At 42.2% G+C, this 25370-nt stretch overlaps 1 protein-coding gene across 1 annotated transcript in view; it reads left to right on the forward strand.

Moving 5' to 3' along the window:
- The window catches only part of LOC136872196 (uncharacterized), a 125765-nt gene that overhangs the window by 40394 nt on the left and 60001 nt on the right, over positions 1–25370 (forward strand). The window lies entirely within an intron of this gene.

Below are 25370 nucleotides of genomic sequence, written 5' to 3' on the forward strand. Positions count from 1 at the left end.
GAAAAACTGCATATGTAATTGAGAATGAAAGTCAGAAGTGCCGGAATATTGACCTGCAAGCGTTTCTTTAACGTGCAAATAAATCTAGGAATGCAAGCATTTAATTATTTTATTATATTATTTTAATTATTTTAATTATTTCCAAATGCCAACCAACTTTGCCTGTATATAGTTCCTCAAACCTAAGCACAGCTGGAGAATAAATGCCCTGCTTGGATGCACTGATCATACAATCCTAATTAAGTGCGGATGATGATTGTAGTCTGCCTGCTGTCATTTCTTGATGGATACAGTACTTTTGCATCCATCTCTTGGCACAGGCCAGAGTAAAGTGTAGCTTCCCAGTCAACATCCATGGCTGTGACAATATGGAAGTTGCTGGGGTATGGGTAGTGCTGAGTAATGACATTGAGAAAGGTGTTGCTCATAGGGTCAGTCGTGCTGCAATAGTACTTTCTGACCCAGTGAGGAAAGAAATGGCAAACTATCTCACTCCTCATCTTGCCTAGGACGCCTCATTTTGGTGCTGCCATTGGTTTTTGGGGTTTCCTTATGACCTCATAACCTTTGGTGGTACTATTTGAGGATCCAACCAGCCTCTGGGCTGATGACCTAACAGACAGATGATTGTAGTTTTGATGATGATGATGATGCTTGTTGTTTTAAGGGGCCTAACATCGAAGGTCATCGGCCCCTAATGGTACGAAATGAAAGAACAAAAATTACAAAGGCATCCACTGACCAAAATAAAAATAAAAAATGTCATGAAGAATGAATGGATGGACAGGAACCCAACAAAGCACAAAACAAACAAACAAAAACAAAAACCAGTGGATCGGATTCAACAGAGAACGAAAATAACATTATTACCGACCAAGGAACCACTTATAAAGCACAAAGATGCTTGGTGTCTAAAGGGGGTGCAAAATCCACGTCTAAGGCCCCACAGAATGGTACATGTCGCGAGTAAAATAGAACCATGGTATGTGTCATGTTGGGGTATTAATCAGAAGTAGCGAAGACTCACGGTGTTCCACAAAAGATGGTACTACTCACAAGTACTGTACTTCGTACAGGTAACGCAGACCTATGGTGTTTCGCACACAATGGCGCCACTTACAGCCAACGCAAACCGATGAGTTTCCTCACCTAGGGTACTAGTCACGGGTGCCGGTCCCAAGGGCCCCGTGGTGTTCCACACATAGTGAGTACTAATCACAGGCAACGCAGACCCACGGTGTCGCTCATATAGTGGTACAACTCACAGGCTACGCCCAGACCCGCGGTGGTGCACACATAGGTACGACGCACGGGTACTGGAATCCACCAGGCCAGGCTTTTTACTGCAACGAATCACAAACATATTTCGTACCATGTTAGTGATACTACTCGCAAGTACATGCAACCCATGGTGTTCCCCGCATGATGGTACGAATCAAGAGTAGTTGCATGGTTCTAATTCATTCATCCCTTGGTCGCCCCTTTTAGTCGCCTCGCACGACAGGCAGGGGATACCGTGGGTGTATTATTCGTCAGCCTCCCCCACCCGGAGGGGGTGTGTGTTTGGTCCGCGAGAGGTATTTTATTTCCCTCAAGTCCGCCGGCAAGCCGGTTAGGACCCCCCTATCCGCCACCTGGGACGCGCCACGTGGGAGTATCACCTCTCCCCCTGCTACGCCTGCGTAGCAGGTTCGTGGGATTGTAGTTTTAAAGGGAAGAAAACATCGAGGTTATCGCTTTGTAAACGACATACATAAATACATACAACATGATGATACTTGTTGTATAAAGGGGCCTAACATCTAGGTCATCGGCCCCTAATGATACGAAGTGGAACAGAACCACATGATAGGCCTAATTACAATTTCAAAATATATCCACTGACTGGAATTTAAAACAAATGATGATGACAAATGATTATGAATTTAAAATAATCAGTGGATGTAACTTGCAAACACACTGCACCCATATCCCTTCCTTGCAAGGGTACAATACATACATACATACACATACATACATACATACATACATTAATGTACGTGACATCACATTACAGTAGAGACCGTCAAAATGCCTAGGATTAGAAATGTAGCGCACGTGGCCTTAATTAAGGTAGAGCCCCAGCATTTGTCTGGTGTGAAAATGGGAAAACACGGGAAAACCATCTTCAGAGTTTCCGACAGTGGGGTTCCAACTCATTATCTCCCGAATGCAAGCTCAGAGCTATGCGATCCTAACCCCGCAGCCAACTCCCTCGATATTTGTTTTGGCATTCACGGATTGGTTGCATGAGTCTTCATATTAAATAACTTTGATCTTAGTTCCTCCCATTTGATATCTTTAACATAATGTGTCCTTATATCTCACAAATTAAGCTGCTAATATTGAAATGTTTAGAGAAGTTATAAAAAAAATAAGAGAAGCAATGGTACGAGAATAGAAAAAGCTCACTTTATACTTGAATCGCACACCATTACGTAATATTTTACAACTGAAACTCACCACCACCACCACCACCACCACCACCACCACCACCACACCCTTAGCACTACAGTCTTGATGGGACTTGGCCTACCAAGCGACCGCCGCCCAGTCCGAAGGCCCTGTACATTTCGAGGTGACGCGTGGTAGGCGCGAAATATCCTTTTGACCAGTTTTCTACTTAAGCATGCTTCTTACCGGGAGTCCTCGGGTTCGATTCCCGGCCAGGTCAGGGATCTTTTACTAGATCCGAGGGCTGGTACGAGGTCCACTCAGCCTTCATGAGAACAACAGGAGGAGCTATCCGATGGTGAGATAGCGTCCCCGGACTAGAAAGCCAAGAATAATGGCCGAGACGTTTTGTCGTGCTGACTACAAGGCACCTCGTAATTCGCAGGCCTCCGGGCTGCACAGCGGTCGCTTTGTAGACCAAGGCCCAGTAGCGCTATTGTACTATGGAAGAGGGGTGGGTTATCCACAAGGATTTCAAAGGTAACAGTTTTAACATCGGTGAAACAGGGCATTCTAATCCCATTAAAAGGAGAATGTCTCCTCCAAAGTCACTTCAAAGGTCTTTCTTTTCTATTGGTTTTACGTCACACCAATTCAAGCTGGTCTTATGACGATATTAGGATAAGACAGGCCTACGACTGGGAAGGAAGCGACCGTCACCATTATTAATACTTACCTGGTGTGAAAATGGAAAAGCACCATTCCCGAATGCAAGCTGACAGTGACCTGACACTAAGTTTCTAATAGTCGTCGAGGTGGTGATGGTTGTTTTAAGAGACAACTGGGCAACCAACCTCCATTAACACAAACCAGAGGGAAACAATAGAAGGGGTCTGGCAGTTCAAATAATGAAGGTATCGGCCAAAGAAAGGTAAGGGCCACGAAGGGCGAAAATGAAAGTCTCCCTAGGCCTCGATTGCTCTAGTACTGTCGGGGTAGGAAAAGAAATAGAGTTGTCTAAGAGATATCGGATAGAATAGATGAAAGTGGGGAGCCTGACACAAGTAAATTGAAGCTATGCCAGGACTCAGTTAAAGGCCCCGTGGTCGCCAACCCACGCTTCCAAATTATGGGCTTCGGGGGGGGGGGTGTAAGTATCTAATATCCCCTAGTCTGAGTGTAATTCTCCCACCTTAAACGAATTTAGCAGTAATAATCTCGATTCTTACCACGCCAAGTCGATATTGACCGATGACAAAAACTACGTTCTGTGAGTGCAGTACAGAAACTCTCGTTTCAAGCAATTATGTGACCACAAACGTGTTGGAACCATTTCTCTGACACGACGAAATTGATACCAAACCAGAATAGGGTGTAATTTTGTAAGATCGTTACGTTAATCTAAAATGTTTACGGAGAAGCGTGAAATTCCAATTCTTTAATGTCGATTATTTTAATTAGCATCACAGTCTGTTTCCTTCTTTGATAGCCCTATTCTTATTTCTTTATTTCTTTCTTTCTTTCTTTCTTTCTTTTTCTTTCTTCCTTTCTTTCCGTATTTTCACCCCCCCCCCCCTTTTCCTTGTGCTTCGAAACTTTGAATTCGAATCTTCCTTCCTACCTCATTCTCTTTTAGTCCCCTCAGCCGTCCTTCAACTATTCCTTGTATTGTTAATTCTTCCCTGCTATGTTTCCCCCTCCTCACTACATTTTTTCTTTCTTTCTGTCATGCATTTCTTCATTTCATTTTATTTTATTTCTGTTCTTGGCCTAATAATATTGGAATGTCACGGTCTGCGTCCACTTCTGAGATGAAGATTAAAATCCTTGGTCGAACCTGGAATTGAAATCTGGGTCTCCATGTAACAGACACTACTACTTTACCGCTTCCCTATTTTATTTTAATACACATTACAAAAATAATGTAGGCCTACTGACCCTTAAATAATCACTGCCATCAATGTTGGTTTCCGAGACGAGAGTTACTTCATTTCGTATGGGATAGCCTTTTAATTTTCTTCCAGAGGCTGAATTCAGTTCTTCGTAGCAATGGAAATACCCGATTACAGGCGAGGTTCGAAATCAAGACTACATGGAGAACGGTGCTAAACAACCACAACCAATTTATCCATTTCTTTATCAGAGTCCTGTCAAAGTCTCAGAAAGAATGACTATCCTTCCTTCCTTCCTTCCTTCCTTCCTTCCTTCCTTCCTTCCTTCCTTCCTTCCTTCCTTCCTTCCTTCCCGCTCAATTATCAGAGTCGAGAGGTTCAGTTTTGAATTATACCTGCTTTCAGGTGTTACTCTTTCTTTCCATCTTGATTTTTCCTGCATTAATTCAGGATAATGACGTCCGACTCCTTAGCTGAATGATCAGCGCTGAGGTCTTCGGTTCAGAGGGTCCTGGGTTCGATTCCCGGCCGAGCAGGAGATTTTATTCATGTATGATTAATTCTTCTGGCTGGGGGACTGGGTATTTGAGTTTGTCCCAACACTTTCTTCTTCACATTCACAAAACACCCCACACTACCAATCACTACAGAAACAGGCAATAGTGATTACATCACTTCACATAGAGCTGGCGTTAGGAATGGCATCTGGCCGTAAAACAAGGCCAAATCCATATGTACGACATAGTGAGAAAATCGGTGAAAGAAGAAGAATTCACGGTAATGAGAATGCTCCGTGGGTGACGGGCATTCCCTTGTCAACCACGCCAGGAATGGTACAATTCGGCAACAATATGGAATTGCTCCAATTGTAGAAAACAAGAAAATGATGATAATGATGATGATGATGCTCGTTGTTTAAAGGGGCCTAATATCTAGGTCATCGGCCCCTAATGGTACGAGATGGAACGAAATGACATGATCATTAAAATTTCAAAATGTATCCACTGACTATAATTTAAAACAAATGATGATGAAAAATGATTATGAAATTAAAATTATCAGTGAACCTAATTCGCAATCCCTTATTTTCTGATAAAATTATATCAAATATTTATTAAAGTGGAATAAAATAACACATTAAAATACACAACACAAACTAAAATGTAGTCAATGGAATAAAAGCGTAATTAACAATAAAATAAAAACTAATAAATAATATACTTCTATACACGATAAAAAAGGATGGAGCGGTCTGTTGACATCTCGTCATCTCGTAGGATGGGGGAAATCGCTTCGAACGCTAGCGTTCTGCCACGTCCTGGGAGCCATCTGGTGGCGAATGATCGTACCATTTCCACTTCTATTATAACGTCTAAATTCAAAGAGTCACTGTTTAAGAAGCCTTTCTTGTGGAGAGTCGGGATTTCTTCTGAGGACGCAGAGCACAGTTCTCTGCGAAACGTAAAGAACTTCACCTTATTTTCTTGACACAATATCACGTCTATAAGTACGGGCCGTGAAAGCATCAATGGCAAAATAGCGTTTATTGACCCGAACAGTGGACCCTGTGTCAGGGGAACATGGCGAAGGCGAAGAAGAAGAAGAAGAAGAAGAAGACGTGCTGGTGGTAGTTGTACAAGGTAATGCGCGGGATTATATCTCTATACTCAACATCTGAATTTGATTGGAGAGAGAGAGTTTGTCTCCATGCGCTAACAAATATGTATGTGTAGAAATGGATCAGATTGGAGTTTTAAGAAACGAGGTAGTGAAGCTCCGTGTGTTGCTCATGCCAATGTGTGTGTGTGCGCGCTTCACCTGTCGCTCTCCCCTTCTACGGCAGCTAATGCGTACGTAGGCCGAGATACAAATCGTTATGGGAAAGAGCCTACAAAATGGCAAGCAATCATTTTCCCCTACTGGGCTCTTCATATCGACCGCGTCTCTTTAGGAAATCAAGATAGAGTGTTCAACTCCCCTTGTACTGTATTATCAGGCTAGTCGCCACATAAGGGAGTTCCTTTCGCTGTAATAAATAACAGCACCAACTTCAAAGTGAAAAATTACGAGCAAAACTCAACCTCATTAATTTGTAGGTCGGTCGAAATAGTTTTCATTCTCTGGGTAGAAAACAGTTAGTGTTATACACAATTTATCATAATTAATGATTATATATTCATGATGATGCCAACCTATGTGCTAAAACTGAAGGAGTTCGGTATGAAAATGAATATTAACTAAACAAAAGTCATGATGTTTAGAAGAAGCCCACGTCCGTAGCCCGTGATGATCAGTGGTGAGTTTGTACAACAGGTAGCACAGTTCAAATACCTTGCCAGATCATAACAGAAAACCTTCAGTGTCACACTGAAATAAAAACACGAATAGAAATAGTAAAGCAGAAAACAACGTCCCTCACCTAACGTGAAATAATAGCGAGTTCTGATGTTTGGTCTGTTGCGCTGTGTTGCGCTGAGACCTGGACGTTAACGAAGAGTGATATTAAGCGGCTAGAAGTCTTTGAGATGTGGTGTTTGCGTCGGCTGCAACGGATAAGTTGGGTGGAGATGAAGACCAAAACTGTGATATTGAACACTGTGCAAGAAAAGAGAAGCTGTCGAGTCAGATTAGGAAGATACAACTTTCTTAGATGGGGGCACAGGCTGCGACATAGGAATGTGCTGATGTAAATTTTGGAAGGTAACATATCAGGGAAACGCCCTCGTGAAGGACCAAGAAAGATATTCATTATGACATTTCTTGTGAACTTAGGATACAGGAGCTATGCAGACGCAAAACGCACTGCACAGGATCGACCCTGTTGGAGAAGACTCATCACAGGGGCAAACCGATCCTTAGACTGAATTACTCAAAGGAGAGAAAGAAGCCAACCTCATGCGTATATGGGTAACATATCTGTCCTTTACTCCGACGTCCTAAGTTCGATTCTCTGCACATCCAGGAATTTTGAATCTGGACTGAGAACTGGAAAGGACTCAATCAGGTCGTGAGACCAAATGAGGAGCTGTCTGATACGATAGGCAGTGGACTCAGTCACGAGGGCCAATCAATGCAGCTGAGGATGCCGTCACGCTGAGCATATACAAATCCAATATCTGCAGGCCAACTAGCTGGGCAGTCGTCGTCTTGGTAAACCCAGACTTGTGTGAGCCACCAGTTTGTTTGTTGAAAATGACACATATTCAAATCAAAATGTCAGAGCGAAGAAACTTTCACTTCAACTTGTGGTACAGTACATGAAACAATGAAACATCATAAAAATGGGCGAAAGAAATGCAGAATCTGCACAGAAAGTGAAGAAACAGTGAAATTCCTGTTATACGACTGTACACGGACGAAGAGGAAAGAATAATTCGTCAACAGGACGTATTGAACGAAGGAGGGGGAGGATAAATGCAGTTGAGAGTAATTGTAAACCAACGGAGGGGGGCATTGCATAAATGATATCAATTTTCGTATTAGAGGGTGGTCGGAAACAACGTTATACAAAGTAATTCATATCTCGCGCCGTTCTCATTTTTCAGCTGATAAAATTAACCATTCAGATCGCTTCGCGAGCGAATTCAAATGGGCATTGCGAGACTGTGTTGCTAAATCTGCACGTGGCTTACGATCGGCCTGAGAGCACCATTCGAAGAAGAAAACTTCGCCATGGGAGTGATTTGAACACGCACCTCCCAGCCGACAGGATCGTGCTATAGCAAGTGTGTGGTTTGTGTTGAGGTCGTGCTATAGCAAGTCCGCTACGGTGACAGCGGCTGACAACCTCGGTATGTTTGTGTTGAGGTCGTGCTATAGCAACTCCGCTACGGTGACAGCGGCTGACACCCTCGGTATGTTTGTGTTGAGGTCGTGCTATAGCAACTCCGCTACGGTGACAGCGGCTGACACCCTCGGTGTGTTTGTGTTGAGGATCGTGCTGTAGCAAGTCCGCTACGGCGACAGCGGCTGACACCCTCGGTGTGTTTGTGTTGATGCTGATTTATCGGCATGGCACTCAAGCAACACCGCCTTGCAAACCCGTTTGAATTCACCCGCGAAGCGTTGTGATTAACTAAATTCAAAAGCTGATTAAGATGACAACGACGCGAGATATGGAAGTAACTTTTTTCAAATTATTTACCAGCATGCTAACGCTCATATGCACGCTTCGCGTTGTTTCAGACCACCCTGTATAAGCACCACGTATTAGTCAAGTAGTCTCCATGGCTAAATGGTTAGCGTGCTGGCCTTTGGTCACAGGGGTCCGGGGTTCGATTCCCGGCAGGGTCGGGAATTTTAACTTTAATTGGTTAATTTCGGTGGCACGGGGGCTGGGTGTATGTGTCGTCTTCATCATCATTTCATCATCACGATGCGAAGGTTGCCTACGGGCGTCAATTCAAAAGACCTGCACCTGGTGAGCCGAACTTGTCCTCGGACACTCCCGACACTAAAGGCCATGCGCCATTTCATTTCAGTCAAGTAGTAGGAAGTACAGAAAGGGGCTACCACAGGGCTCGCACGTAACAATATATTCCTGCAATAGATCGTTTTCTAATACATTCATACCCCACCCCTTTTCCACAGCCGCCCAAAGGAGTCCTATGAGTGTATTACACAACAGTAAATTTTTCCAGATAGTAAGTCATATGTGTACCAGTTTTGGTTGGCAGCTATGCCCAAACGTATATGTATAATCTCGCTGTTGTAGAATCTTGGAGCTGACGTTGCCATGGTTACGGCAGTTCCTTTCTTTATCCGATTCCTAGAGCAGGAGCAGTGTGGTGCCAATATCTTCATAACGGTTGGTTTTACGGCCTTAAGACATGGTTTTCGGGCCCGTAGGGTTTACCGAGTTTTGGTCTTTGCGTCAAGGGGCTTCATATGAGCTTTGTCTAGTCCTTGTACGACAGTCTCTATATCTGTGGATTCAGCGTTACGCGTTTGTTTCCCTGTAACACTTCATTAATAAACGAACGCGTCTGATGTTAATGGACGGCCACTCCACTCTCCCTATTTCACATTTAGTTTATCCCTCCAGAAATTCACACGACCACTTCCGCACGTGTTGGACAAACATTCCCTCCGCACACATATTCAGTTCACCTGTGATGTTGACTGTTTCCGCATTTTTTGCCTACAGAAAACAGATCACTATACGGACCTCCTGATGTGACCACTCGTTTCCTAACTTCATTTTGCAACAGTCACTGTGCAAACGTTCTGGTTTATCAACTTGCTCACCTGTGCGCAATCTGTCGGTATGACCACAAACTCTGTCTGTTCACGACCAACTTGATGCGTCGCTGTAGCTAGTTGGAGCGCAGCGTAGATCGAGTTGGCCATAGCCTGTTAGATTATGAGCCCCGAGGCTATGGAATGCACAAATAAATTGGGGCGACCTCCATTCCTTTAATTCTGATCAATAAAATAGGGTCACGTATTTTTTGACTCACCTTCTTACAAAAGCAAACCTGGAAATTTTGATCCCATAGAATCAAAAAATAATTGGAGACGAACGACATTTGTACATCAACAAATTAGGAATGGCGAATGACATCCATGGAATGAAGAGATTGTGTAATAAGTTAACATCTGCCGAGGATGTTTCTGTCGACTGCAGCTGGTCAGTGCCCTGACCTCTGGTTGTTGGAAGCTTCCTGTTCATCAGTTTCCTGTCCCTCTGGCTTCTTTAGTATCGGGCACGCAAAGATTTAATTACCTTGTTTCACGCAAGTCATCCAGTTAAGATTTACTACCGGACTTAAGTATTGTTACTTTATGTAAGGGACTTTGACATCGTGATCAACAGCCTTGAATATTTAGTGCGCCTAACAACCTGTGCGCCAGCGGTGTTTAATCTAATATGTACACTTGTAAGGTGGTGACGATTATTGTTTTACGAGGAAGTACAACACTAGGAAACCATCCTCTCTGAACAAATTAAGTGGGGAAAAAAATGAAAATAAATTTAAAATAATTTACTGAACGAAGGAATTTGAAAATGAATTGGATTCATAACCTTCTAGCCAGATTGTGTGATGCTGGCACCGGAATCACTTTCGGGTGGCTCCTAAGCTACGTTGGGATTGCGGTAAATGAGCTTGCTGATGAAGCTGCAAAAGAAGCGGCTCTTTTACCTCTTACGTCTAACTTTTTTTCCGAAAACGATTAATTCTCAGGTCACTGGTCTTTCTCTCAGTGGGATATTAATAAATGTCCAACTGAGGACGAAATATTATAAGGCAATGGGGACTGCATGACTGCCGCTTTGGCAGCTCGTTTCCCGCTGTACCTATATGGTTTGGAAGCTATGCAAAAGTAATTCTGGTGTTTAATTTCCACAATCCAAACAGCATATTGTGGATACATCGCACCAGGACGCACTGCGGGAAGCACATATGAAAAAGAGCTCAATGATTTGGTGCATACAAGGTAATGCTGACATCCACTGCAGTGCGTGTACCGCAGAGCCTGCAAGATGGCATAAAACTCTGCTAAGTAAATGCTGCAGGTTTTAGGTAGAACTAAAAGAAACCTATTATGGTTCACAATGAACAGCCTCCGTGGCTCAGGCGGCAGTGCGTCGGCCTCTCACCCCTGATTTCAAATCCCGGTCACTCCATGTGAGATTTGTGCTGGACAAAGCGGAGGCGGGAGAGGTTTTTCTCCGGGTACTCCAGTTTTCCATGTCATCTTTCATTCCAGCAACACTCTCCAATATCATTTCATTTCATTTCATTTCATTTCATCTGTCAGTCATTAATCATTGCCCCAGAGGAGTGCGACAGACTTCGGCAGTCGGTACAATTCTTATCCTCGCCGCAAGATGGGAGCTGGCCCGGTCAGTGACTGGGAAACAGGTTGTAGGTTTCCATTTTCATTTGTTCACAATGAACGAACATTCCACTTTCCCTCGAGTCATCCGTGTAGAGCACATCGGCTAACGACGGATCTGAATGGAGGTGCTGCTGAAGACAGGACGGAATATGTGAGCTGCGTTATATTGCCTGTTGAGTGACCCTGGAGGACAGCTACTTCCTCGCCGACACTTCCCCGTCAGACATGCTTCCGGTACCGCCACACGCCAACTGATTGCATAATACGTGGGGTTACAGGTCACGCGAATGGACATTTACGTAGGAGCAAAGCCGCCTCGCAAAGTTAACGGAAAACAGATTATTCCTTAAAGTGTCGCTGGTTATCATGATACTTCCGTTGGAGCCATTGTATACAGTAGACTATAGTCAGATCACAATAATCCTGGGCGAAGATAAAATTCCTAGGCTGATGTCTCTTCGTAGTAAGAGGCGCTAGCGCCCACGCGATCCATCGAGTGAACATATTCGTCCAACGTGGTTGGCACTTTCAGTCAATCAAATGTACTGGAAATATGACAAAGAAGCTAGTCTATTATTATTATTATTATTATTATTATTATTATTATTATTATTATTATTATTATTATTAAGGAAAAGAAAATTACATTTTCGAAATAATAATGAGGTATGACCTCCGGAGAGGCCTGGTGCGGTCTTTTTCTCGTAGACGGCCTATTAGGCGACCTGCATGTCTGTGAAGATGAGGGTCCTACCTTGGTTGATTTCTAATGCGGAATACGTCACACGCACCCAGCCCCCGAACCATTGGAATTAACCAATTGAGGTTAAAATCCCCAACCCGGCCGGGAATCGAACCGGGGACCCTCTGGACCAACGGCCAGCACGCTAACCATTTAGCTATGAGCCGGACATTTTCTAAATGAAAAGTCATGACTTTAAGATTCAAATTTCATGTAAAAAGTGTGGCCTAGTGGCTATGATCACGATATTAATCATCGCTTAAAATTACAAACTTGCTTAATAATAATAATAATAATAATAATAATAATAATAATAATAATAATAATAATAATAATAATTTATTGCTATTCGTATGTTGTTTGACTTCCCCCCCCCCACTAAATTCTTTAATGGTTCTTGGAGAAGCCGAGGTGCATAAATTTTGTCCCGTGCCAGTAAATCGACTGAGATGAGACAGGCGTTTCTGAGCACCTTCAAATACCACCGGACTAAACCAGGATCGAACCTGCCAAGCTCGGGTCAGAGGGCCAGCACTTAAACCGTCTGAGTCACTCAGCCCGGCAACGCGAGCAGATAGCTCAGGCAAATAAACATGATCAATTTACATCTTCAGCCAACCCTACAAGATACTCAGGGCCATCCAAGATGACGATTGTACATCACAGATGTTACAAGTACCAATGGGGTCACACAGGAATGAGCAAAACGAATAAAGATGTCGGTACTGACTATTTGAGACTAGGTCACGAGTCAAAAAATGCGATGCTCTTCTTCTTCTTCTTCTTCTTCTTCGTCTTCTTCTTCTTCTTTATGGCTGACTAAAGAGCGTGATTGATTTTATTTAGATGACATCGGTGCCTTCTTTTTCTTCCAATCTCTCTTCATCTTCTCGTGTGGCTTTTCTAGCCCTCACCGAGCTCGATAGCTGCAGTCGCTTAAGTGCGGCCAGTATCCAGTATTCGGGAGATAGTAGGTTCGAACCCCACTGTCGGCAGCCCTGAAAATGGTTTTCCGTGGTTTCCCATTTTCACACCAGGAAAATGCTGGGGCTGTACCTTAATTAAGGCCACGGCCACTTCCTTCCCACTCCTAGCCTTTTCCTGTCCCATCGTCGCCGTAAGACCTTTCTGTGTCGGTGCGACGTAAAACAACTAGCAAAAAAAAAAAAATCCTAGCCCTGTCCTTGATCTGATGATGATGATGATGATGCTTGTTGTTTAAAGGGGCCTAACATCGAGTTCATCGGCCCCTAATGGTACGAAATGAAACGACAAAGTAAAAGTTCAAAATTATCCACTGACCAAAATAAAAAATGCCATGAAGAATGAATGAATGAACGAATGAATGAATGAATGAATGAATGAACATGAATTTAAAACAATCAGTGGATCCGACTCAAAAAACTATCATAGTTAATAGCATTACTGACCAAGGGACCACTTCCAAGGCAAATCGAGGATGCTTGGTGTCTAAACGGGTCCAAAATACAAGTCAAAGGCCCCTCAGAATGATACTTATCGCTAGTAATGTAGAACCATGGTATCTGTCCTGTTGCGGTACTAATCAATGGTAGCAGAGACTTGCGGTATTCCGCACATTATTGTACTACTCAAAGCTTATGAAATTCGACATTAATACAGACCTATGTTTTTCTCACTCTGCGGCGCCATTCACAGGCAACGCAAACCTATGATGTTCATCACATAAGAGTACTAACCACAGGGACCTCTCCCTATCCCGTGGTGTTCCTCATATAGTGGGTACTAATCACAGGTAAGGCAGGTCCATGGTAGCTATCATCCCATGGTCTTGCTCATATGGTGGTACTAATCACAGGTACTGCAAAAGCCGACCGCGCGGTGCTCCTGTGTGCTACTAATCACAAACCTATTTCGTACCTAATATAGTGGTACGACGCACAAGTAAAAGCGACCCTTGGTGTTCTCCGCGTGGTGGTACTAATCACATGTAGTTGCATGGTTCGAATACAACCATCCCTTGGTCGCCCCTTTTAGTCGGCTCTCACGACAGGCAGGGGATACCGTGGGTGTATTATTCGTCTGCCTCCCCCACCCACAGGGGGTGTGTGTTTGGTCCGCGAGAGGTATTTTATTTCCCTCAAGTCCGCCGGCAAGCCGGTTAGGACCCCCCTATCCGCCACCTGGGACGCGCCACGTGGGAGTATCACCTCTCCCCCTGCTACGCCTGCGTAGCAGGTTCGTGGTGTCCTTGATCTGCTAAGCGGTGATGGTCGACACATTTTCTGAACTTAAATCTGTCTAATACAATGCCACCTGTGATGTCTATTCCCGAAGATCATTTTCAACTTCGAGCAGCCACTTGTTTTTTTTTTTTTACTTTCTTAGATAGGGCAAGGTTTAGAATTCTTTTGGTCAATGTAGTATCCTAAGGATGATGACGTAGAGAATTTTGACAATATCTCATTTTGCCTGGATGCCAAAACGGGATGAGCTGCGCGTTACAAAGCGTGATCAAACTTTCAGCGTGTGTTAGTCGGAAGAGTGTGTGTTGTGTGCGCAATGGAATGGACCGGCGCGACGGCAGGTGGTTCTCATAACGGAAGTCTACCTACCGCCTTCCGTGAACTGAGCAGCGGGCAATTAAAGTGCTCAAGTATTAGAAACTTGTTTTTCTATCACCCTCAGATATGTTAGTCACATACTTTGAGCTCGCTTAATGCAAATTAGATTTGAGAAGAGAGAGAGAGAGTGGGATTGCATTCTTTCCAAGGTTGGCGACCTTCATACTTCGTTTATTTTGCTTGCCTTTTTAGTGCTCCGCATACAACTCTTCCTTCACCTACCATTCATGCAACAAAATTACTATCAATTTAAATAACATAGTCTCTATCGTCCAATAACAATGCTTTAAATAATGGTACAAAAAATCATATTGGTTTTACGCCCCACCAAATGCTTTTATGGTACCGGCATTTGCCCCGCCGATATATACGCACTTTCAAATACCATTGGACTGATTCGGGATCAAACCCACCAACGCAAGCTCAGGAAACTAGTGTTCTAATCGTCTGAGCTCCTCAACGCGTCCATTTGGCCGTAAATTGGGCTACATAGTGACACAGTTCATATCGAACCCATGACACCGTAGACGGAAACCAGCACAATGATCACACCGCCACGCAATCAGTTACGAAGTCTACTGACGGCTTGTAAGCCAAGGTGACATGCTGCCAGACAACCTCCAACAGTAGCGAAGATCTCCAAGTTTATGAATTGTGTAAGGTCGATAGTGCACTGAAGATCGAACACCAGTTTAATTGTAGGAACGCAACTACCAGCGGAATCATGATATCCACCAAATCCAAAATGTTAAAAATAAGGAAGATTCAATTTCCGGCCGCAGAAAAGCTTGGTATCAATATTTATTTCGAGTGGGCGGTGCCCGCTAACCATCTAGAATTGATCAGTACAATCCAATAGGTAAACGAACAGGATAATTCTTTAAAAGACAGAGGGAACAGCTGAACATGGAAACGGAATAGATATGGAAAGTAATAATAATAATAATAATAATAATAATAATAATAATAATAATAATAATAATAATAATAATAATAATGACTGAAAGAAGGATCACGTGACGCGAATAAACCCAGGAAGTCTGGCCAATCGGATCATTAACTACTTTCAGGACAAGAAATCAAAGAGGCCTGGTTCGCTGAGCTAGAGAGAAATCTAGAAGAATTGGAGGTCACGCATAAAGATACTCGAGCGTGCCCCACTCTAGAAAAACTTCTAGCATGGCAGGGTTTCCAGGAAAAGCCAAAACTAAAACCAGGAAAGGCACGGGCACGGAAGAGAAAGGAACAATACTGAGAACGAACGCGTAAGTACTGGGGAAGTGTCAAAGCCCAACGAAGCGGACAGTTGAAATGACGTGATTCATAGTTGGCTGAAAAGAGATGAATAAATGAATGAATGAATGAATGAATGAATGAATGAATTAATTAATTAACAATCTCATTTAGAACACCATCGAATATTTTTATAGAGTGGTGGTGGTGGTGATTGCCAGTATTGTTTTTAAGGGGAAGTGTAACTGGGCAATCAAGATATCTTCAGACAAATCAGAGGACAATATGGAAGAATGAAGATATCGGCATAAGAAACGGAAGCGCTACAAAGGGTGTGGAAATGAGAGACTCCCTCGGCCCCGCAAACCTAATGCCGTCCGAATAGGAAATGAACTTTTAATTTATTTTAAAACATCTTCAGGGCTGCTGACAGTGGGGTTCGAATCCACTGTCTGACGAATGCAAGCTCACAACCGCGCTCCTAACCGCACGGCAAACTCTTTTGGTAGGAAATGAACAGTAGTTGACCAATGAGCTCGGTAGGAAAATGAAACTGAGGGTGGGGAGCGTACCACAAGTTAGTAGAATCAATGCCAGACTCAGCTAGGGATCCCGAAGTTGACAAGTCACATTTAAAGTTGAGAGCCCCTTTTAGTCGCCTCTTACGAGAGGAAGGCATGCCGTGAATGTTATGTTTCGCCCTCACCCATAGAGGGATTGTTTAACGAGTCGAAGCACTGCACAGGTGAATATTCTATGGTGTACTTCTGAATTTGACAACCAGTACAAAATATGCACCTGAGAGGCCCTACAGTTCTGAAGGTTCGTGACAAATACAGTTGCAAACAACAGGAAAAGTTTTCAGGACGCAGATGGCATTCACAGAGGGACTATTATTAGCAACAAGTGTTCTTATCCGGTTCACTTGGCCTGATGGTTATGATTCATGTGTTGAACGACGCAGTGCCTGCCAGGTTGACTGACAGTTCTGGGACAAAGCCGGTGGGACGTTTCAAATGAATGATAATACAAATTCTCGTTTACGAAATTATGATTGCTCAAAATCCGCAGACCATTTACTCGCAACGGCAAGTCTTACAGAGGTGATGTACAAGGAGTATGGAATGTGCTACCTCCGAAAAAGGGGAGCCAGCAAGTTTACAGTTTTACTTAACAGCTGATATAGTGATCACAACCCAGTTTTACGTAAGATTGGTAGCGGTGGCGGTGATTACTGTTTTAGGAGGAAGTATAACTGGGCAACCATCTTCTATTGACACTAATTGGAAAGAAAATTAAAGAGGTCCGACACTTCTAAGAACGAAGGTATCGCAAAAGAATGGGAAAGATCACGACGGAAGTGAACATTAAAGATTTCCTAGGCCTCATAAATCTAATACTGTCGAGGATGGAAGAAAACACGAGTGATGGTGGTGCCTATTGTTCTAAGAGGAAGTACAACTAGGCAACCATCCTCTTTAAACACGAATCAGAGGGAATGAAGGGGTCCGACACTTCGAAAAATGAAGGTATCGACCGAAGAAAGACAAGGGCCACGAAGGACGTGACAATGAGACACTCCCTAGCCCCTGTAAAACTATACCGTCGGGGTAGGATAAGAACAAGAGTTAGTCAAGGGAGGTCGGATAGAATAGATAAAAGTGAGGAGCTGGAAGAAAAAAGTGGAAACAATGCCAGGATTCGGCTAAGGGTCCCGTGATCGCCAATTCACGCTCCCAACTTAGGAGCCGCTGGGGCCTCTTTTAGTTGTCTCATCCGACAGGCAGGGGATACCGTGGATGTTATTTTACCGCCCTCACTCAAAGGAAACCGAACCACGGGGGAATGTGATTTTTCAATTCAAGAATCCAACGTGCATAATCCGAGATTCGAATCGTAGCCGCCTTAATGGTAATTATGATAACAACAAGCAATAGTAATAACAATCGTATTGTTATTAGTTTAATATTCAACTAACCTCTTTTACTGTTTTCGGAGATGCTGGGGTGCCGGAATTGTGTCCCAGAAGTGTTCTTTTACGTGCCAATAAATCTACAGGCATGAGGCTGCTGTGTTCAAGCACCAAGTTGCCGATATCGAACCCGTCAACTTACGACCATAAGGCACGTGCTTTCTGCTTTAAATGGTAGGTGTGATTTCATTTAGAATATTTCATAATTATTATGATGATGATGATGATGCTTGTTGTTTTAAGGGGCCTAACATCGAAGGTCATCGGCCCCTAATGGTACGAAATGAAAGAACAAAAATTACAAAGGCATCCACTGACCAAAATCAAAATAAAAAAATGTCATGAAGAATGAATGGATGGACAGGAACCCAAGAAAACACAAAACAAACAAACAAAAACAAAAACCAGTGGATCGGATTCAATAGAGAACGAAAAGAACATTATTACTGACCAAGGAACCACTTATAAAGCACAAAGATGCTTGGTGTCTAAAGGGGGTGCAAAATCCATGTCTAAGGCCCCACAGAATGGTACATGTCGCGAGTAAAATAGAACCATGGTATGTGTCACGTTGGGGTATTAATCAGAAGTAGCGAGGACTCACGGTGTTCCACAAAAGATGGTACTACTCACAAGTATTGTACTTCGTACAGGTAACGCAGACCTATGGTGTTTCGCACACAATGGCGCCACCCACAGCCAACGCAAACCGATGAGTTTCCTCACCTAGGGTACTAATCACGGGTGCCGGTCCCAAGGGCCCCGTGGTGTTCCGCACATAGTGAGTACTAATCACAGGCAACGCAGACCCACGATGTCGCTCATATAGTGGTACAACTCACAGGCTACGCCCAGACCCGCGGTGTTGCCCACATGGGTACAACGCACGGGTACTGGAATCCACCAGGCCAGGCTTTTTACTGCAACGAATCACAAACATACTTCGTACCATGTTGGTGATACTACTCGCAAGTACATGCAACCCATGGTGTTCCCCGCATGATGGTACGAATCAAGAGTCGTTTCATGGTTCTAATTCATTCATCCCTTGGTCGCCCCTTTTAGTCGCCTCGCACGACAGGCAGGGGATACCGTGGGTGTATTATTCGTCAGCCTCCCCCACCCACAGGGGGTGTGTGTTTGGTCCGCGAGAGGTATTTTATTTCCCTCAAGTCCGCCGGCAAGCCGGTTAGGACCCCCCTATCCGCCACCTGGGACGCGCCACGTGGGAGTATCACCTCTCCCCCTGCTACGCCTGCGTAGCAGGTTCGTGGCATAATTATTATGCTCTCGAAAATTATATTACTAGGAAAATATTATTTGCTTGCCCAGGAAGCAATTAATCTGTATGTTGTCTCTTAAATATATTTTTTTAATAATCAGCGGCGATTACGTTCGTTTCTATCATCTTCATTGGAAGAAAATGAAACTAAAATCACGTTGAAATTAAAGTAAACTCACAAGTGGTAAGCAGCGAATTCTTAGTTTCAGTAAATATGATTGGCATGAAGAATCCATATCCGGTATCTAACAATAACTAACGAGTTAAGAATCTAGGGCCTAATTTTATTTTATCTGATTTATCAAAAAATGTTTAATGACATTTCTTCCTCAGTATTTCATTTCTGCAATTTTTGATTATATTTCCTCTGTTTCTGAAAGTAAATTATTGCATCCGTAGCATACCCTCGATTGGGAAAACTTTAAAACAAGTACTTCAGAAGAAAAGTAGACATAACTGTTGCTCCGTCGTAAGTCTAAAACGCTCCGACGTCCGATATCAGCCACCAGGCTTTATGTATTGATAAATGAGGACTAATTCCCTCCCGGGGGACATGCCCAGCCTGTGATAACTTGTCTCCTTCCCTTGTGCACATTCAATAAAGTGGTCATTAGCCCTCATAGACGTGTCTCATCGATAAGAGTAGCGAGCGAGCTACTTCAAAAGATTACTTCAGTTTTGATATCGGCACTCTTAGTTTATTACTAATCGCAATCATCTTGAGAACACTTTCCAGCAATCAATACACTGCACATTAAAACTACTTTTCATTTACTTACAGTGAGTAGACAACGAAGTACATAGTATTCTATATTTATTACTTACCTGCGTAGAATATGAATATTTTAATAAAATCTTACATAATGAACTTCTTCAATAGGAATAGTAAATGTTTAGAGGCAGTAGCATGGACATTTTCGAATAAAAATAGGCATATATATGTTCAGAGGCAGTAGCACGGACATTTTCGAGTAAAAGCTGTCATAAATAGGCGTCACATTTGCAATTTGTGTGGAATTATAGCTATTTGTATGGTACGCGTAAGAACAAACCTACAGATGTTTTTTGAATTCGCTTTACGTCGCACCGACGATGGGATAGGAAGTGCCTAGGAGCCGTGGCCTTATTTAACGTACCGTCCCAGCATTTGCCTGGTGTGAAAATGGGAAAACCATGGGAAACCATCTTCAGGGCTGCCGACAGTGAGGCTCGAACCCACTGTCTCCCGGATGCAAGCTCATAGAAATTATTAAAGACACGCAAATTAATTACTGATGCACAAACCAAGTACATGATATTTTTTTCATTGTGGTTGTAAAGTGAAGAATGCAGACATAAATTAAACACAAGAGACTAACTGGCCTTATTTGAGGTACCGTCCCAGCATTTGCTTGGTGTGAAAATGGGAAACCATGGAAAACCATCGTCAGGGCTGCCGATAGTGAGGCTCGAACCCACTGTCTCCCGGATGCAAGCTCACAGAAATTATTAAAGACACGCAAATTAACTACTGATGCACAAACCAACTACATGATATTTTTGTCACTGGGGATGTAAACTGAAGAATGCAGACATAAATTAAGCACAAGAGACGAATTCATCACTCGCATTATGCACACAGTAGTATCCCGCTTATCCGATTTAAAGTCGCCGGTGGGACGTCGGATTAGCCGGAATGTCGGTTAATAGCGAAAGAGAAAAAACAACAATATCGTGAATGCTTACAGATGCCTTATTGTTAATACAGTTGCTAATCGCATTTGAAATTTAAAATTTCATCATAAAACTTATGATACAGACTTAAATTTGTTTAAATAATTTTCGAATGGACTTTTACTTGACTGCCGATTGTCTTTTCGTCACCACCATGTCAGGCATTTTCCACATAAGTAATATAACAGTGCTGGATGTTTATCTTTGTTGTTCCACGTAATTCAATGCTGGTTCAAGGGTTTGATTCTTTCATTATTATTATTATTATTATTATTATTATTATTATTATTATTATTATTATTTTAGCACCACGTTCATCAAATACGTTTTCTTCACCTTCTGTTTTTCCCTTGTTAACAATACCGAAGATGTCTTCATCAAACTGGACATCAAGTGCAAACCACTCACTGTGGTCTTTAGTCGCATCTATACACTGTGGGATTTATTTCAGAAAAGGCAACATACTGTCCGTATTCTCCGTGCTAACTGTCGGAATTATTCTCTGGCTCATTCTCATTGAACTTTTTCCAACCCACAAAGGAAAATAATAGTTGGTAAACGAAATACAAGGCTTTATTATTATTATTATTATTATTATTATTATTATTATTATTATTATTATTATTATTATTATTATTATTATTAAAATATTTTTCCATTATCTTGAAGGTAATACAATTTATATTTTCCCTTTGGCATAAAATTAAAGTAGGCCTGCTGGTAGTTTAAAGAAATTGTCAGTTGGTAATACTGGGGTTTCGTTCCATTATGTGGGAAGAAGATGGCATTTGCTTAAATAAGGACCTTTATTTTGCAGATACTACAGATTAAGACCGCTCATTTACTCATTTAGTTTCAACATTTCGAGGTTCATTTGAAAAAGAAAAAAAACGTATTTCTATTTATCGTAAGAGTTCATCTATTCGCTTATTTCAATGAATTATCCATCCGACACACTTTAAACCGTAAACTTTATTCATGGCCTAGCCTAGTATTTTATGCGATACAACAGAATGATATTTGAAACTCAATCGATTATTTATTTGATTATTTAAATAATCGGATACAAATAAATATAAATAAATTAGCCGTATGAATCCCCCTCCTGCAATGCTGGGACAGGTTATTCTATTATTAAAAGTATTCTATTATTAAAAGTATTATTAAAGTATTATTAAAAGTATTCGATTATCATATCATTACCGAGGGACCCAGTTCTGGATCTATAGATTTATCCTACGGCAAATAAACTGTTATCTAATTGTTCGGAAGAAGGGGTATTGAATTTTTCAATGAAATAAAAAATGAAAAAATTCATTTAAATGTTAGCAGTTTTTTCTGTAAGACAAGTTTGTGTGTACAGCTAGCGTAAGTTATCTCCACATGTAGTAAAGCAAAATCATTCCCGTATATTGTTAAAAATGAGATGCTTACTTTAACCTTGGCATTGACAGAATAACCTATATCGGAAGGTCGTGAGAGTACTAGAGTGCATCGGAAATGTGAATACAGTGACCATGGCTCATTAGGAATTTCCGGTCTTCGATAAATTTGGATACGAGCAGACACAGTGGTCTTGTATTGCGGAATGAGTTGACATTCATAACTCAGTGTGATAGTATGTAAATGACAGAGGATAGTCATTATACATTCATCATTTACATCGAAAGCCTAGTATTTCCACAAAAATACTTTTCTTTTCTGAAATATGCCAGGATGTCCAGCATAAATTAACATTCAGCCACAGCCAAACAGTGAACATCATAAGCATAGTCTTATTGTAATTTCGATAATAATAATAATAATAATAATAATAATAATAATAATAATAATAATAATAATAAATATTATTGTTATTACGTCCCACTAACGACTTTTATGGCTTTCGGAGACGCCGAGGTGCCGAATTTTAGCTCCGCAGGAGTTCTTTTACGTGCTAGTAAATCTACCGACACGAGGCTGACGTATTTGAGTACCTTCAAATACCACCGGACTGATCCAGGATCGAACCTGCCAAGTTGGAGTCAGAAGGGCAGCGTCTCAACTGTCTGAGCCACTCAGACCGGAATAATAACATCATTTTTCTGGTATTTTCACCAATTTATTTTTGTCGGCATTTGTGTATTTAGCTCAGTTTTACGGCCGAGTGTCCTTGCTGACACCAGATCAGTGTGAAGAGATGTATTCACCGTTTCTGTGGCGATTGTTAGTGTGTTGTTTGCGAAGTGTATTAAGATGAACACAAACACCCAGTCCCCGAGCCACAATTAATGAACCATACTCCGTTAAATTCGTCGATCCTGCCGGGAATCGAACCCGGGGCTCCACTGAAACACTACACTGATCATTCAGCCAAGGAGCTGGACAATAATAATGAAATGAAATTCCACAGCCTGTTTCCAGTCATTCGACCGGGTCAGGAATGGAAGGAATAAAGCCCCCATCTAGCGGCGAGGATAGGAATTGTGCCGGCTGCCGAAGCCTGTCGCACTCCTCTGGGGCAATGATTAAAGAAGGACAGATGAAATGAAAGGTTATTGGAGAGTGTTGCTGGCGTGAAAGACGACAGGGAAAACCGGAGTACCCGGAGAAAAACCTGTCCCGCCTCCGCTTTGTCCAGCACAAATCTCACATGGAGTGACAGGGATTTGAACCACGGAACCCAGCGGTGAGAGGCCGGCGCGCTGCCGCCTGAGCCACGGAGGCTCGGACAATAATAATAATAATAATAATAATAATAATAATAATAATAATAATAATAATAATAATAATAATAATAATAATATGAAAATGAAAACCTACAACCTGTTTTCCAGTCTTTGACCGGGTCAGGGATGTAATGAATGAAGCATATATAGGCTGTTATTACGATGGGGTCGCCACTCCCAAAGTGATTTATATTAATGAGCGATAGATGCTATGAAATGAGAATGGAGAGTGTTGCTGGAATGAAAGATGACAGGGAAAACAGGAGTACCCGGAGAAAAACCTGTCCCGCCTCCGCTTTGTCCAGCACAAATCTCACATGGAGTGACCGGGATTGAACCACGGTATCCAGCGGTGAGAGGCCGACGCGCTGCCGTCTGAGCCACGGAGGCTCCCAATAATAATAATAATAATAATAATAATAATAATAATAATAATAATAATAATGTAATTACGTCCTACTTTTACGGTTTTTCGAGACACCGCGCCGGGGTGAAGGAATGTTATCCCACAATAATTATTTTACATACCAGTAAGTCTACCAATGCGAAGATGGCGTATTTGAGCGCATTAAAATACCACCAGACCTAACCTGGATCGAAGCCGCCAACTTGAGGTGAGAAAGCCAGCGCTATTCCGTTTGAGTCACTCGGCCCGACTATGATATCAACAACAACATGAGTGGATAATGTTCAGTTTTGTGACGAATTTGCGACAGTAACAAACAAATTATCCCATCATTACTTATAACGTCGTTGATATTGATCTGCGTTGTTCATAATAATATCACGACGTTGTACATGATTTGACGATATAAATATGAGCAGCCACTACAGATTAATAATCATGGTAATTAGGTGTTATCAGCTAAATATACCAAACGACGTGGCGCAGCGATAAATAAATAACTGTTCACAAACGTTAAGTGCCTCCTTCCTTTGCCTGGAAATCACACTATTGTCAGGTTGATGCACGTAAACAGTTATTATGTGTAGTAAAGCGCTAGCCACACAGGAAGCTGGTATTTGCGGCAATAAAAGTTTTCATTCCGCTGTATAACTAGGCTGAACAGTAGTCAGACTATATACTCGAATGGTTAAGTGTTCGTCTACTGTATTCAAGAGTGTGCGATCTAAATTCAGCACCCTTACTAAACGTTAGAAAATGGTGGGACATGTAGAAAAACCCTTTTCATGGGCGAAATCTCTAGAGGCTGTGAAGTTATTATTATTATTATTATTATTATTATTATTATTATTATTATTATTATTATTATTATTATTATTATTATTATTATTATTATTATTATTATTATTATTATATTTAGACCAGTGCATTTTTGGCAGTAATAGATTAGCATGCAAACTAATTTGGGTGGTAGGAAGCGTCGTCCAGTCTGGCCTCGCGGTGTACGGGGAAACGCGTCCGCCTGTCACTCGGCGGCCCCGGGTTCGATTCTCGGCCGGGTGAGGGGCTCTTAATTGTAAATGATTAATATACCTGACCTGGAGACTAGGAGTTTGTGTCGTCCTTAATGTTCCTTTGCTCATATTCAACACTTTACACTTCTGCCATTTTCAAATACACGCAGATTCACAACATACGGTGCAACGTAGGGGCAAAAGATCTTCTTAGGTCGACGCCCCGAATAAATAGCATAAACAGCTCTTTCACAATGTAGCGATAGTAATATAAATTGTAGGGGTCCTGATATACCGCACCCCTAATATTTATGCAAATCTCATGACATAACCGTTGTGCGGGCTAGTTGTTATTCGCTTCAGTAAGTATGCATTCTAACATAAAACTGCCTTCCGGGCAATTATTATTATTGTTGTTGTTGTTACGGGGATACCGTGGTTTACAGAAAGAAGGTGCGGGCATGAATGGGTGAAAATACGAAAATCGAAAGATTGATTTAAAACTTTAAATTTGGCAGTTTTATTTCTTT

The sequence above is a fragment of the Anabrus simplex genome, chromosome 4 (assembly GCF_040414725.1).
Source record: "Anabrus simplex isolate iqAnaSimp1 chromosome 4, ASM4041472v1, whole genome shotgun sequence".
In the NCBI taxonomy this organism is placed as follows: Eukaryota; Metazoa; Arthropoda; class Insecta; order Orthoptera; family Tettigoniidae; genus Anabrus; species Anabrus simplex.